This window comes from Schistocerca gregaria, unplaced genomic scaffold, assembly GCF_023897955.1.
Source record: "Schistocerca gregaria isolate iqSchGreg1 unplaced genomic scaffold, iqSchGreg1.2 ptg000350l, whole genome shotgun sequence".
NCBI classification, from domain to species: domain Eukaryota; kingdom Metazoa; phylum Arthropoda; class Insecta; order Orthoptera; family Acrididae; genus Schistocerca; species Schistocerca gregaria.
The window spans coordinates 2413309-2423986 of NW_026061810.1; the positions used below are offsets into that span (position 1 = coordinate 2413309).

Consider the following 10678-nt stretch of genomic DNA (forward strand, 5'->3'; position numbering starts at 1 on the left):
TAAGGGGCAGATAGTGCTAGGCCTGGATCCAGTGCCCCCCTCATACTCACCACCACTCACAACGATTGAAATGGAACATTGAATTTTCTTTATCGGTTTCCCAGACCATATGTATATGAACATATCACCAAACCAACACTCTCTTTCTACATATATCGAGCGGGCCAGGCAGGTGGCGGCAAGGATTTCAGGGGCAGATAGTTCTAGGCCTCTTGCGATTGCCGCCACTCACATTGATTGTAAAGTAACATTGAATTTTTTTTATTGATTTCCCAGGCCGTATGTATATGAATATATTACCAAACCCACATTCTCTCAGCCTCGGTGAATACGTGCCGGGTAGTACGTCACACAGTACTCGTTTGCATTGATTGGTCCCATACAGAATCTCTCCATGCTGCCCATGTTTTCCTAACGTCACACTCGTCACGTACTTCACTTTTATTTCATAATCATTTCTGAGAGGTAAAGGAATTGCATGAAAACCTGCAGAGATAGTGGCGTCAAAATTAACATATATACTTGATGTGACTCATAAGCTGAACGAGTTATTCTCCGACGTTGTCTTAGATGTGCAAGTGCCAGTCAAAACACGCGGCGACGGCACGCTGCCGACCATTTCGCCAGTTAACACCGGTCTTGTTGTGTGTGTTTCGAGCTCAAGATCATCTCCAAGCAGGAAATGGTCAACAGCAATATTCAGACGGTTTCGTACTGCTCAGTTGCTACACTAAAATGGTATGTTTCTTTTCCAGAACTGGAAAAACACGACCGTGACAGGATTCGAACCTTCAATCTTCGCATCGGAAGTTCGACGCCTTATCCAGATTTTTTTTTTTTTAGCTCTCATTTTGTGTGCTTTTCTCCGTTGTATCTGCTCGGGGCTGACGTTGTAAGACATCCGATGAAGTTCATTGATGACTGATTAACTCAGTTTTTTTATGACAGAGGGTACGTAACCCTCTGACCGAACACGCTGAGTTACCGTGCAGGCAAAAATATCGTATTGTTCGTTTCATCTGCTCGTTGTGCACGTCGTAAGACGTCCATTTCAGTTCGTCGTTGATCCATTAACTCAGTTTTATTTTTTTATTTTTTTTATTTATTTATTTTTTTTTTATTGCAGAGGGCAGCTAACACTGTGTCCGGACACGCTGAGCTACCGTGCTGTCGAGACCATTTCGCTAGTTAACACCGGTCTTGTTGTGTGTGTTTCAAGCTCAGGAGCATCTCCAAGCAGGAAATGGTCAACAGCAACATTCAGACGGTTTCGTACTGCTCAATTGCTACACTAAAACGATATGTTTCTTTTTCAGAACTGGAAAAACACGACGGTGACAGGATTCGAACCTTCAAGTCCGACGCCTTATCCATTTTATTTTTTTATTTATTTTTATTTTTATTTATATTTATTTATTTATTTGATGGAGCAGGGAGGGGGCTGGCGGAGGCAAGGTGGGCAGGGGTCGCGACCCAAGGCCTGTCCACGATGCCTGCCCCCTCCCATCCTGGGGATGTGATGTGGTACAAAGGATACAGTTGGTGTATTATTGTGATTTTTTTATTTATTCATTTATTTATTTTTATTTTTTTTAACAGTGAGGAACAGAAAACTAGTAAGTGCACTCCTTGCGTCGAGTTGGGGACGCACGTAACTAAAACCATGCTAATAGTTGTAGAAAAAGGCATAAATAAAGAGAGCAAAGTGCGGGGCTAAGGAAACCATGAAACAAAACTGAAGGGTGGAATCCATACCACAATTAACCAGTGCTACATCTTGCACCGGATGGGATAACTAAAACTGCGAAGACCTTTTCGCACCGGGGACAAAAAGAGGAAACGGGACAAATACTGCTACAGAGTGTGAGGGTTCACAACGAAACTCTCCATCTGCTGTATCATCCACGTATGACTTCTCGTAATGATGAAAGTAGATCCCACGTTGTACCGTGTAGTGTTCTATTATCGTATTGTAATTTTAGCTTCTCTTATCCGTGACGTTCCAGCTACGTGGAGGGTCGTGGAACGCACTCCACAAAAAATTGGAAAAATATTGTCGCTACTTTGGGTTACGGAGGATCTTGCAATGTCGTTCCTGCAAATAGTTCCAAAAGTCTAAAGTGTCCTTAGTGCCGTCTTGAAACAAATAATGCACTGCATGTCCACGAAACCACGTCATTGCATTAGTTTTAGTCCGTGGGTAATACGTTTCATCCGGGTATAAGGTAGTCTTAGGGGCGATATGATTTGGCGTTACCGGAAGGAAGTATGCTGACATTTGCCTCACTAAGTGCCACACTGCTGTGGACTAGCCACAGCTAAGACGGTGTTCATCGTTGTCTTGAACGCCACAGCTCGTGCACGTGGGTGAGTCTACCATGTGGATCGCATGTAGCCTTGATCTGGTCACCTGCTTACCGTTGACAGTGATATACCACATCGCCGTGACGTCAGTGTCTAGTGTTACGTGGTGAATTGTCCTCCACACTACCCTCCAGTTGACGTTCGGGTGCTTCCTCTCCACTACGTTGTCGGGTCGTCCACGTTGCAGGACCCTACAAACCGTCTTTGCCGACGCCAGTTGAGTCGCTGGTAAGGCAAGTCGAAAGTAACTGAGTTCGAGGTAAAAGACACCGATGTATACGAGCGAAGAGGGGACGTGGTGTATCGGCACAGGCGGCAACAGGGAGGGCGGTGCTAGTTCTTCTATTGACAAACTGGTCAGACTGTCCGGACGGCGGTGCCATAGTTTGACTAATGTGCTCACAAATAGGGCAACCGCTCTGTCATAAACGTGATAAAGGCCAAGCCCTCCCCGATCCGGGGGAAGGGTGAGAGTCTCACATTTGATCTTGAAAAGCATTCTAGAACTCACGAAGGACCCAAAAGCCGCAAGTATACGGCGAGCTAACATCACCGGTATAGGTAATATCTGGGTGTAGTGCGGAATGTGTGAGGCTAAATGTGTGTTGACATACTGAGACCGTTGGACGATATCCAGGTCTCGTAGGTGGTTGTTGGCAATTGCAGTCCGAAAATTTCGTAAAAGCCGTCGAAAGTTGTGAGCAGCAGTCCGTCGTATATCGTCTGTAAAATCAATGCCTAGACATTTCAAACTATCACTGAGCTGTAAGGGGGTGACACTGTTCTCAGACAATCCGACCCCGATGTTCATCGCCACCGATTTTGCGACGTTGATACGACTACCAGTGGCCATGCCATATTTCGCTATCCAAGTTAGTGCGCTAGCGGTGTCGTCACCGTTGCGGATGACAATCAGCAGGTAGTCAGTGTACGCTTTACATCGGAAAGTGTGGCCTCGTAACGTCATACCCGTTAGTCGTTGGCGCAGGCCGCAGAGGAGAGGTTCCATGGCCACAGCGTAAAGTAAAGTGGACAGAGGGCAGCCTTGGCGTATCGATCGAGAAATTGTGAGGGGCTGCGAAGGTCGGCCGTTGACGATCACCTTGGACGTCGCGCCACGGAGTAGTCGCATGACGACAGTGACGAATGGCTGTGGGTACCGCATATGTTGGAGGACCGCTTCCAAATTGTTGTGGTCCACTCGGTCGAAAGCTTGACTAAAATCGATGGCCGCCAGTGCACCCTTCAGACGACATGCCCTCGCCAGTGAGATCAAGTCACGATATTCGCTGAGTGCTGTTTCAATATTATTGTCGCCTCCCAATGACGTCTGATCGGGTGAGATAACATTGCGTAGGGTCTGGCGTATCCGCGCCGCCAACAGTCGAGAAAAGATCTTAAAGTCGCAGTTCAATAGCGTCAACGGGCGGTAGTCCTGCAGTCGTCAGCCACCAGACGGTTTGTGAATAGGAATAATCATCCCTTCCACAAGGGCCGCAGGGAGCGGCACGTCCGGGGATAGTAGTTCGCGACAGATGTCCGTCCATCGGGAGGCTAATAAATATTGAAAAGTCCGGTAAAATTCCAAGGGGAGGCCATCAGGACCCGGAGACTTGTTGACAGCTCCTTTTCTAATGGCGTTGATCACTTCTTCTTCTGTAATTTCTTCCATCAAGGCCGCTTTTATTACCGGGGTGACGGTGCCGTAAATCGTCTGAGAGACGTCCTCCAGTGCTGTCGGATCACGGGTCTGAGCGGAATAGAGCTGGGCATAATGATTGTAGAACGCTGTGTTTATGTCTTGTTGCGTGGTGAGGCGATGACCGTCCTCCGTATCGATGAAGCGTATCAGCGCTCGTTGGCGTCGTTTACGTTCACGAAGGACGTGGAACATTGACGGGCGTTCGCTAGGTATCCGATCCTGCGTCCTCGAGCGGATGACTACCCCCTCTAGGTGGCGTCGCATATGAGCGAGGATCTGAGCCTTGGCACGGTGGACCGCCGTTTGTCGTTCCGGAGACGGCGCCATAGCATCGCAGGTGCGCAAGACCCGGAAGTAAAAGTCGAGTGTATGTCTTCGCCAAGTAGCATGGTCGCGACCGTAGATTATCAACGTTCGCCTCAGTGCCGGTTTGGCGCAGTCCAACCTCCAGCGGATCGTTGTGGGATACGCACGGAGGCGATTTTCACACGAATGCCACGTATCCTCAACGGCTTGGCGGCAATCCGGGTACGACAGGTGAGCGATTTTTAATTTCCACGGGCTGCGGCTTCTCCACATTTGTCGCCGCCGCAGGGTGACGGCACGAATGTAAACTGAGTGGTCCGAGAATGCTGCAGGCCACAGTTCCACATCCTGTGTTCCAGCGGCGAGAGAGCGTAAGACATAAATCCTGTCGATACGACTGGAAGAGTGACTCGTGAAGTGCGTGAATCCCGGTCGGTGGCCGTGAAGATGTTCCCAAGTGTCCACCATCTGCAGGTCTCGAATTAGCGTCTCGAGTTCCGGGCACGGATTATGACGTGGTAGTTGGTCTCTGGGCGCCAGTACGCAATTGTAGTCACCTCCAAACAACAGACGGTCGTGGGGGCCTTGGAAGAGCGGGGCGACGTCTTCCGCAAAGAATCGTGAACGTTCGCGACGTTTGTCCGTCCCGGAAGGTGCGTAGATATTGATAAGGCGGACACCCAGTACTGTGAGTGCCATTCCTCTTGCCCCAGGCAGAAACATCATATCGTCCGCCACTATCCCTTCCCGAAGAAGTACAGCGACACCGCTGCATGTTGGGGAAGCTGGAGAGACGCAAGCATCGTAACCGTACATGCCTGGAAAGTCGTTGACGTACACTTCCTGGAGGAGGGCTATGTCGATGGAAGCAGAGTTCAACATATCCTGAAGCAAGGATAACTTAGCGCGCGTCCGTATAGTGTTGATGTTTATAGTTGCAATGTGATAAGTTTGAGGTCTATCCACAGCATCCGTGTTGACCATCAGTACCCCTGTAAGGCTGTCTCGTCACTCTAACTGATGGCGGGAAAGGGTCAGCACTGGTGGGATAAATTTCCCCCCGTGTCGTCCGACACGATGGGCAAGGAGTGTGCCTCACAGTCGTCTGCCCAGTCGCCATGAAATACCATCGGCTGTTGGTGGCTGTTAGTGGCTGCTGCGGCACTCGGCGCTGACTCCATCGGCTCTTCTGGCTGGGAATCGGCAGCGGCTGCCTGCTTGTTATCCTGCTGTTCTGTGGGGTCGGAGGGGCTGAAGCCGTCACCACGGCGATCTGTTGAGTTTGAAGTTACAGCGGCCTCTGTACCGCCGGTACCGTCGTCGGAATTTCCACTGTCCATGTCAGACGATCGCTGCAAACACTCCTCCGATGGAGCACGCCGCCGTCTCTTGTGTTTTCGCGGGGAACGCTGTTTACGGTCGTGTGCTTCAGTATCTGAATGTGGGTGGATTTCTTCAGCTGCTCCGGTGTCTGGAAGAAAAGCCGCTGTCGGCACAACCCGTGGGTCAATGTCCATCCTGGCATCCACGCCTTCTTGCAAGGTCGGTCGGCGATTATCTTCAGGTGGGGGTGCCGTTGTAGAGACCGGATCCTGTACTGTAGAAGCCATTATGTTCTCGCCGTCGGGGGCGGCTATCGGACTAATGTCGTCAGTATCGGTAAAGGTTGCTGCCCGTGTAACTTCGGCGTAATTGAGAGGAAGGGTCGTCACCGTAGAAGGAGTCATAGATTCACCTGTCGGGATTTGAGTAAGCCGTCGTCGGGGACAATCCGAACGGACGTGCCCTACTTGGCCACAACCAGAGCAAGTGCGTGGCTGACCGTCATACATAATGATCGCCCTACATCCGCCGATGACAAGATAGGACGGAACATGTTTGGTCAATTCAATTTTAATCTGTCGTACCGCGTTCTTAACGGGGTACGTTGTAAAGGTGGTCCATTCTTCTGCCATATGGCTGATCACTCCGCCGTAGGGCTGGAAAGCCGCGCCGACTACGTCCGGTGGTACTTCAAAAGGGAGTTCGAAGACGCGTATCGTACGTAGGCCAAGCCCCGCGTGATCGATAGAGACCGCCCCAATATGGCCATCAGAATGTTTGAATTTAAGACCGTTCGCATGTGCGCTCACGATTCTGTTGCACACCTCGTCATTTACTAGCTTGACGTAGACAACACTGCTCGTGATAGAGAGATGGATACCAATTATGTCTCGCGGGAAAATTTTAACGTCGTCACGTAAGAAACGTTCCACTTCAAAAGCTCGCGGTCGTGCATGATCGGGTTGAAAACTGATCTTGATGGTGGTTTGTCTGTATGAATGTGCCATGGTGCGTCGGTAGTGATGGACTCCAAACAGGCGACAACGCAGTAGTAAACAACTACGAGCACTCGCGACCACGCGGACGGGACGTAAACAAGACGTCCTCGCCGCAGCGCTGCGGAAAGCAGACTGACCATTAGGCCACACGGTCACTGACTTATATACGACTCATCTCGAAACGCTCACACCCCAGAGGAATTGTGTTTTCGTTCTACACAGACGCTGCCCCTTGCTGTTTCCCACCCTTTCGTCACATTCAACCTCTTACGAGACCGACCAAATATAGACTGGGAAACAAAACCACACACTTTGTGCATTCGCAATCGAAGACAGGGCGTCTCTCGCCGCATTTGCTACGATGGCCATTTGCTACTTCTGCAGAAGCGGCGGCGACGACGGCCGCGAGAGGCTCTGAGATATGTGAAAAATACATCTATAAGATATAATTCAGACTGCCTCGTCCCACCTTATGCTGTACCACTTTGGCAAATGCTTTATCTGCGCTATTCCCCTTAATCACATCTGAAAGTAATTCTTATATAACGCCTGTCGCTAATTGTTCGTCATCCCAGATACTGTTTACTATACGGTCACGACGCGCAACTGATTTCGAAAATTCGTCGGCCTCCTGTGAGGATCGAACTCACGACCCCTGGTTTACTAGACCAGTACTCTGGCACTGAGCTAAAGAGGCGCGGCCTAGCTGTTCTTTTGCGTACTTCGTTCTTACGGTCGTCTGGATCATCAGTCTTCAGCTGACAACACTTCATATCACCGACTAATATTTGCAGCTTTGGCGACCTATTACTGCTTGGCTACACATGTGACACGTAACCGATGTGCTCTCCAAACAACAACACTTGCATTTCAGAACATGTCTTTCACACATGACTACAAAATCACCTTCACTTTCAAATACAGTTTCCTTGCGACTGACAGAGACGTAGGCAAAGTTTAAAGTTGCTATTTCCATTACATAACGTTAATCAGAAAAACGGTAATTTACATCTGCAGCGGAACAAAATTCCGTTCCGCCCAGCGTGGGGCTCGAACCCACGACCCTGAGATTAAGAGTATCATGCTCAAGCGACTGAGCTAGCCGGGCTGCCCTTTAAATTTTTTTTTAATTTTTTAATTGTTTATTTTTTTTATGCATCTCAGCGCTAGGCAGTCGGCGGCAAGGCGGGCAGGCGTCGCATCCTGAGGCCTGGCCACGATGTCACTGCCATACCCCGCACTCATTCGCATGGTTTTGTGGTTTTATGTTATGGCTATTTGTGTATTATTCATTTTTGTATTAATTTTTAAAGTGGCATCATGTGCGCCAGTGTTTTTATACATATAAACAGAATGTTAAAATAAATCCATGTCTGGTCTTAGGATTACGCAGCACACTATGAAATCCAGCACAGCAGATACTCTAAGTTGGTCTTCGCGTACAAATAATTTTCCCAGTTTCCATGTCGTTTATTGGTATGGTGAATTCTGTTGCCAGATGGTTGATTGTGGATTCCTGCTTCTCAAAACCTTGAGCATGCTATGCGTTTGAAGATGCGCGCTGGTAACGTGGGGGCACCATAGAGCAGGGACATGCCAAACAACCATTTCCCGTATTATAAGTCCTCTTGATAGGAATAATAGAAGCTGCAGAAAACTTCTGGTTCTTACTAAATCTTTGTGCAGCTTTGATGAAAGATAATGCGAAATGAAAGTAAACAAATGAGGATCCTCTTCAGGGTGTCGCACTGCGGAACCAAAAGTAAAGTGCTTTCATTGCAAAACGAAAAGGAACACCAAAATACAATTAAATGTTCGAGGCCGAGTGCACGATGTACTCTGTACCGTCTATTGATCCATGATGCAAATCACCCACATCTGACGGTGCGGAGCAGACCAATCCATGGAAACAATAACAATAATAACAAAGTAGTGAAAAAAAAAGAAAAACTCCGCCCAATGGATTTAGAAACTTAAATTCTTCCATCACTTAAAGCAATAGTGAGAAAATATTGGAACTGGTCTTTATACTGTCGCAATTTCTTAATCGCATAGTACTCTTCGATGAGGTACATCTGATAATCGTGTAGCGTTGCCGTTGTATGGACGAGCATGTAATAGACGAACTGGCCCATGAGCCAGACATAACTATTATTCTTAGATTGAGGATAAAGCTGCCAGTCCGGTCGGAGCGCGTCTTGAAGTTGAATGGAAGTATCCGACGTCCTATTAATGACAGCGAGTTTCTTTCGTGTCCACTGCCATATCTGTGTTTGATCCCTGCAGTGGAAGAGATGCGGCAGGGTTTCCACTAGGTTACACTTGGCACAAAACGGGGTGGGCCGCAGCTTGATTTTGTGCAATTTCTCTCCAGTGGGAATCACCTTATTGACAGCGTCATACCAAACAGATCGAACTCTGGAACGAAGGAACGGATAACTAATGTTCTTCCATATATTTCTATAGTTTATGCCTAAATGTTTCTTCTCAATTGGGTTATTCAGCTGCCGTTTAGTAAGAACACGATAGATCTCCGCCGTGTGGAACGGATGCGGGTTATCCTGAACATAGCTGAGCTCCACATAATATCGCCAGACATAGCTGAGCTCGGGATGAATGTGTCCCACATACGTTGGCGCAGACAACTCCTTTGGACGTAAGGTCTTGAAAAGCTGTTCCGTAAGGCTATTTTGGTTACTGTGTAGTATGCGGGAAGTACGAGATAAAAAAGTAGCCACACATTGGGATTCAAGGTCTTTGACGCCTAAGCCACCTCGGGAACGAAGTAACGAGGTAGCTTTAAAGGAAACTTTAAAGATGTTCCCTCTCCAGACATACCAGCAAGCAAGTGCTAAAAATTTTTTCGCAATGGCTGTTGGGATTGGTAAAACAGCGGCAGTATGATAGAGCTTACTGAAAACGTAACTATTAATAAACTGTGCCCTCTGCATCCGGTCTAAAGACCGCATGTTATGTTCTTTGATCACCGCACGTAAGATGGTAAGCTTGCGTTCCCAATTCGCGTTGAGCATTGCCTGGGGATGTGGTGATATAACCAGGCCTAAATGCCACAGATGTTCGGTCTTCTCCAACCAAGAAATATCGATGGAGTTCGGATTACGACCCAACGGCATGATTTTGGACTTTCGCTCATTAAGTCTGGCACCACAAGCGACAGAGTACTGATGGACAATCCGACGAACTGACCCCAGCTCTTCGGTGGTAGTAATAATCACACTGATATCGGCGGCATAGGCGTGGCAGACCGTTTTGTTGTTTAACGTTTGCAACCCATGTAAAGTTATGTAAAACTTTTTAAGAAGTGGCTCTATAGCAATCGAGAATAAAGTCATGGAAAGGGGGCACCCTTGTCGTACTGCTTGTCGTATAGGCACAGGGGCGGTTAACTGGCCGTTAACCTTCACGCGTGAAGACGTTCCGCAGATACATTTCTTAATAAGCTGTCGAAAACGCTGACTGAATCCCATTTTACTCATTGTGCGCAATAAAAATCCGTGATTAATTCTGTCAAACGCTTTATCGAAGTCGAGAAACAGTAACGCCAAATCAGTGTTGGTAATCCAAGTTAAATAAGCCAGGTCACGATATTCACACAGGGCATTTAACATAGATCGACCACTGACTGCACTCGTCTGATAAGGGCCAAGTACTTTGCCAAGAAGCACTTTAAGCCTGTTGCTTATAATCCTAGTCAAGATCTTGAAATCGGAGTTAAGCAACGTAATGGGCCGAAAATCATTTAACATAGTCGGATTTGATGTTTTAGGAACCAGGACAACCATTCCTTGCGTGAACTGCGGGGGGAAGGCAGCATGCGAGAGCAATTCATTGTACATTTGGGTCAATTCGTCGCCGATCACATCCCAATACCGTGAATAAAATTCGACCGGTAAGCCGTCTAAGCCGGCAGCTTTGTTCTTGGCAGCGCACGCAATAATGGACTTAACTTCAGAGTAGGTGACAT

At 48.0% G+C, this 10678-nt stretch overlaps 2 non-coding genes across 2 annotated transcripts; both read right to left on the minus strand.

The window, feature by feature from the left end:
- Positions 1–7318: 7318 nt before the first annotated feature.
- Trnat-agu (transfer RNA threonine (anticodon AGU)) lies at positions 7319–7390 on the minus strand. The gene has a single exon. It is a non-coding gene; the product is annotated as a tRNA-Thr (tRNA).
- A 338-nt stretch (positions 7391–7728) lies between these two features.
- On the minus strand, positions 7729–7801 carry Trnak-cuu (transfer RNA lysine (anticodon CUU)). The gene has a single exon. It is a non-coding gene; the product is annotated as a tRNA-Lys (tRNA).
- Positions 7802–10678: the final 2877 nt, after the last annotated feature.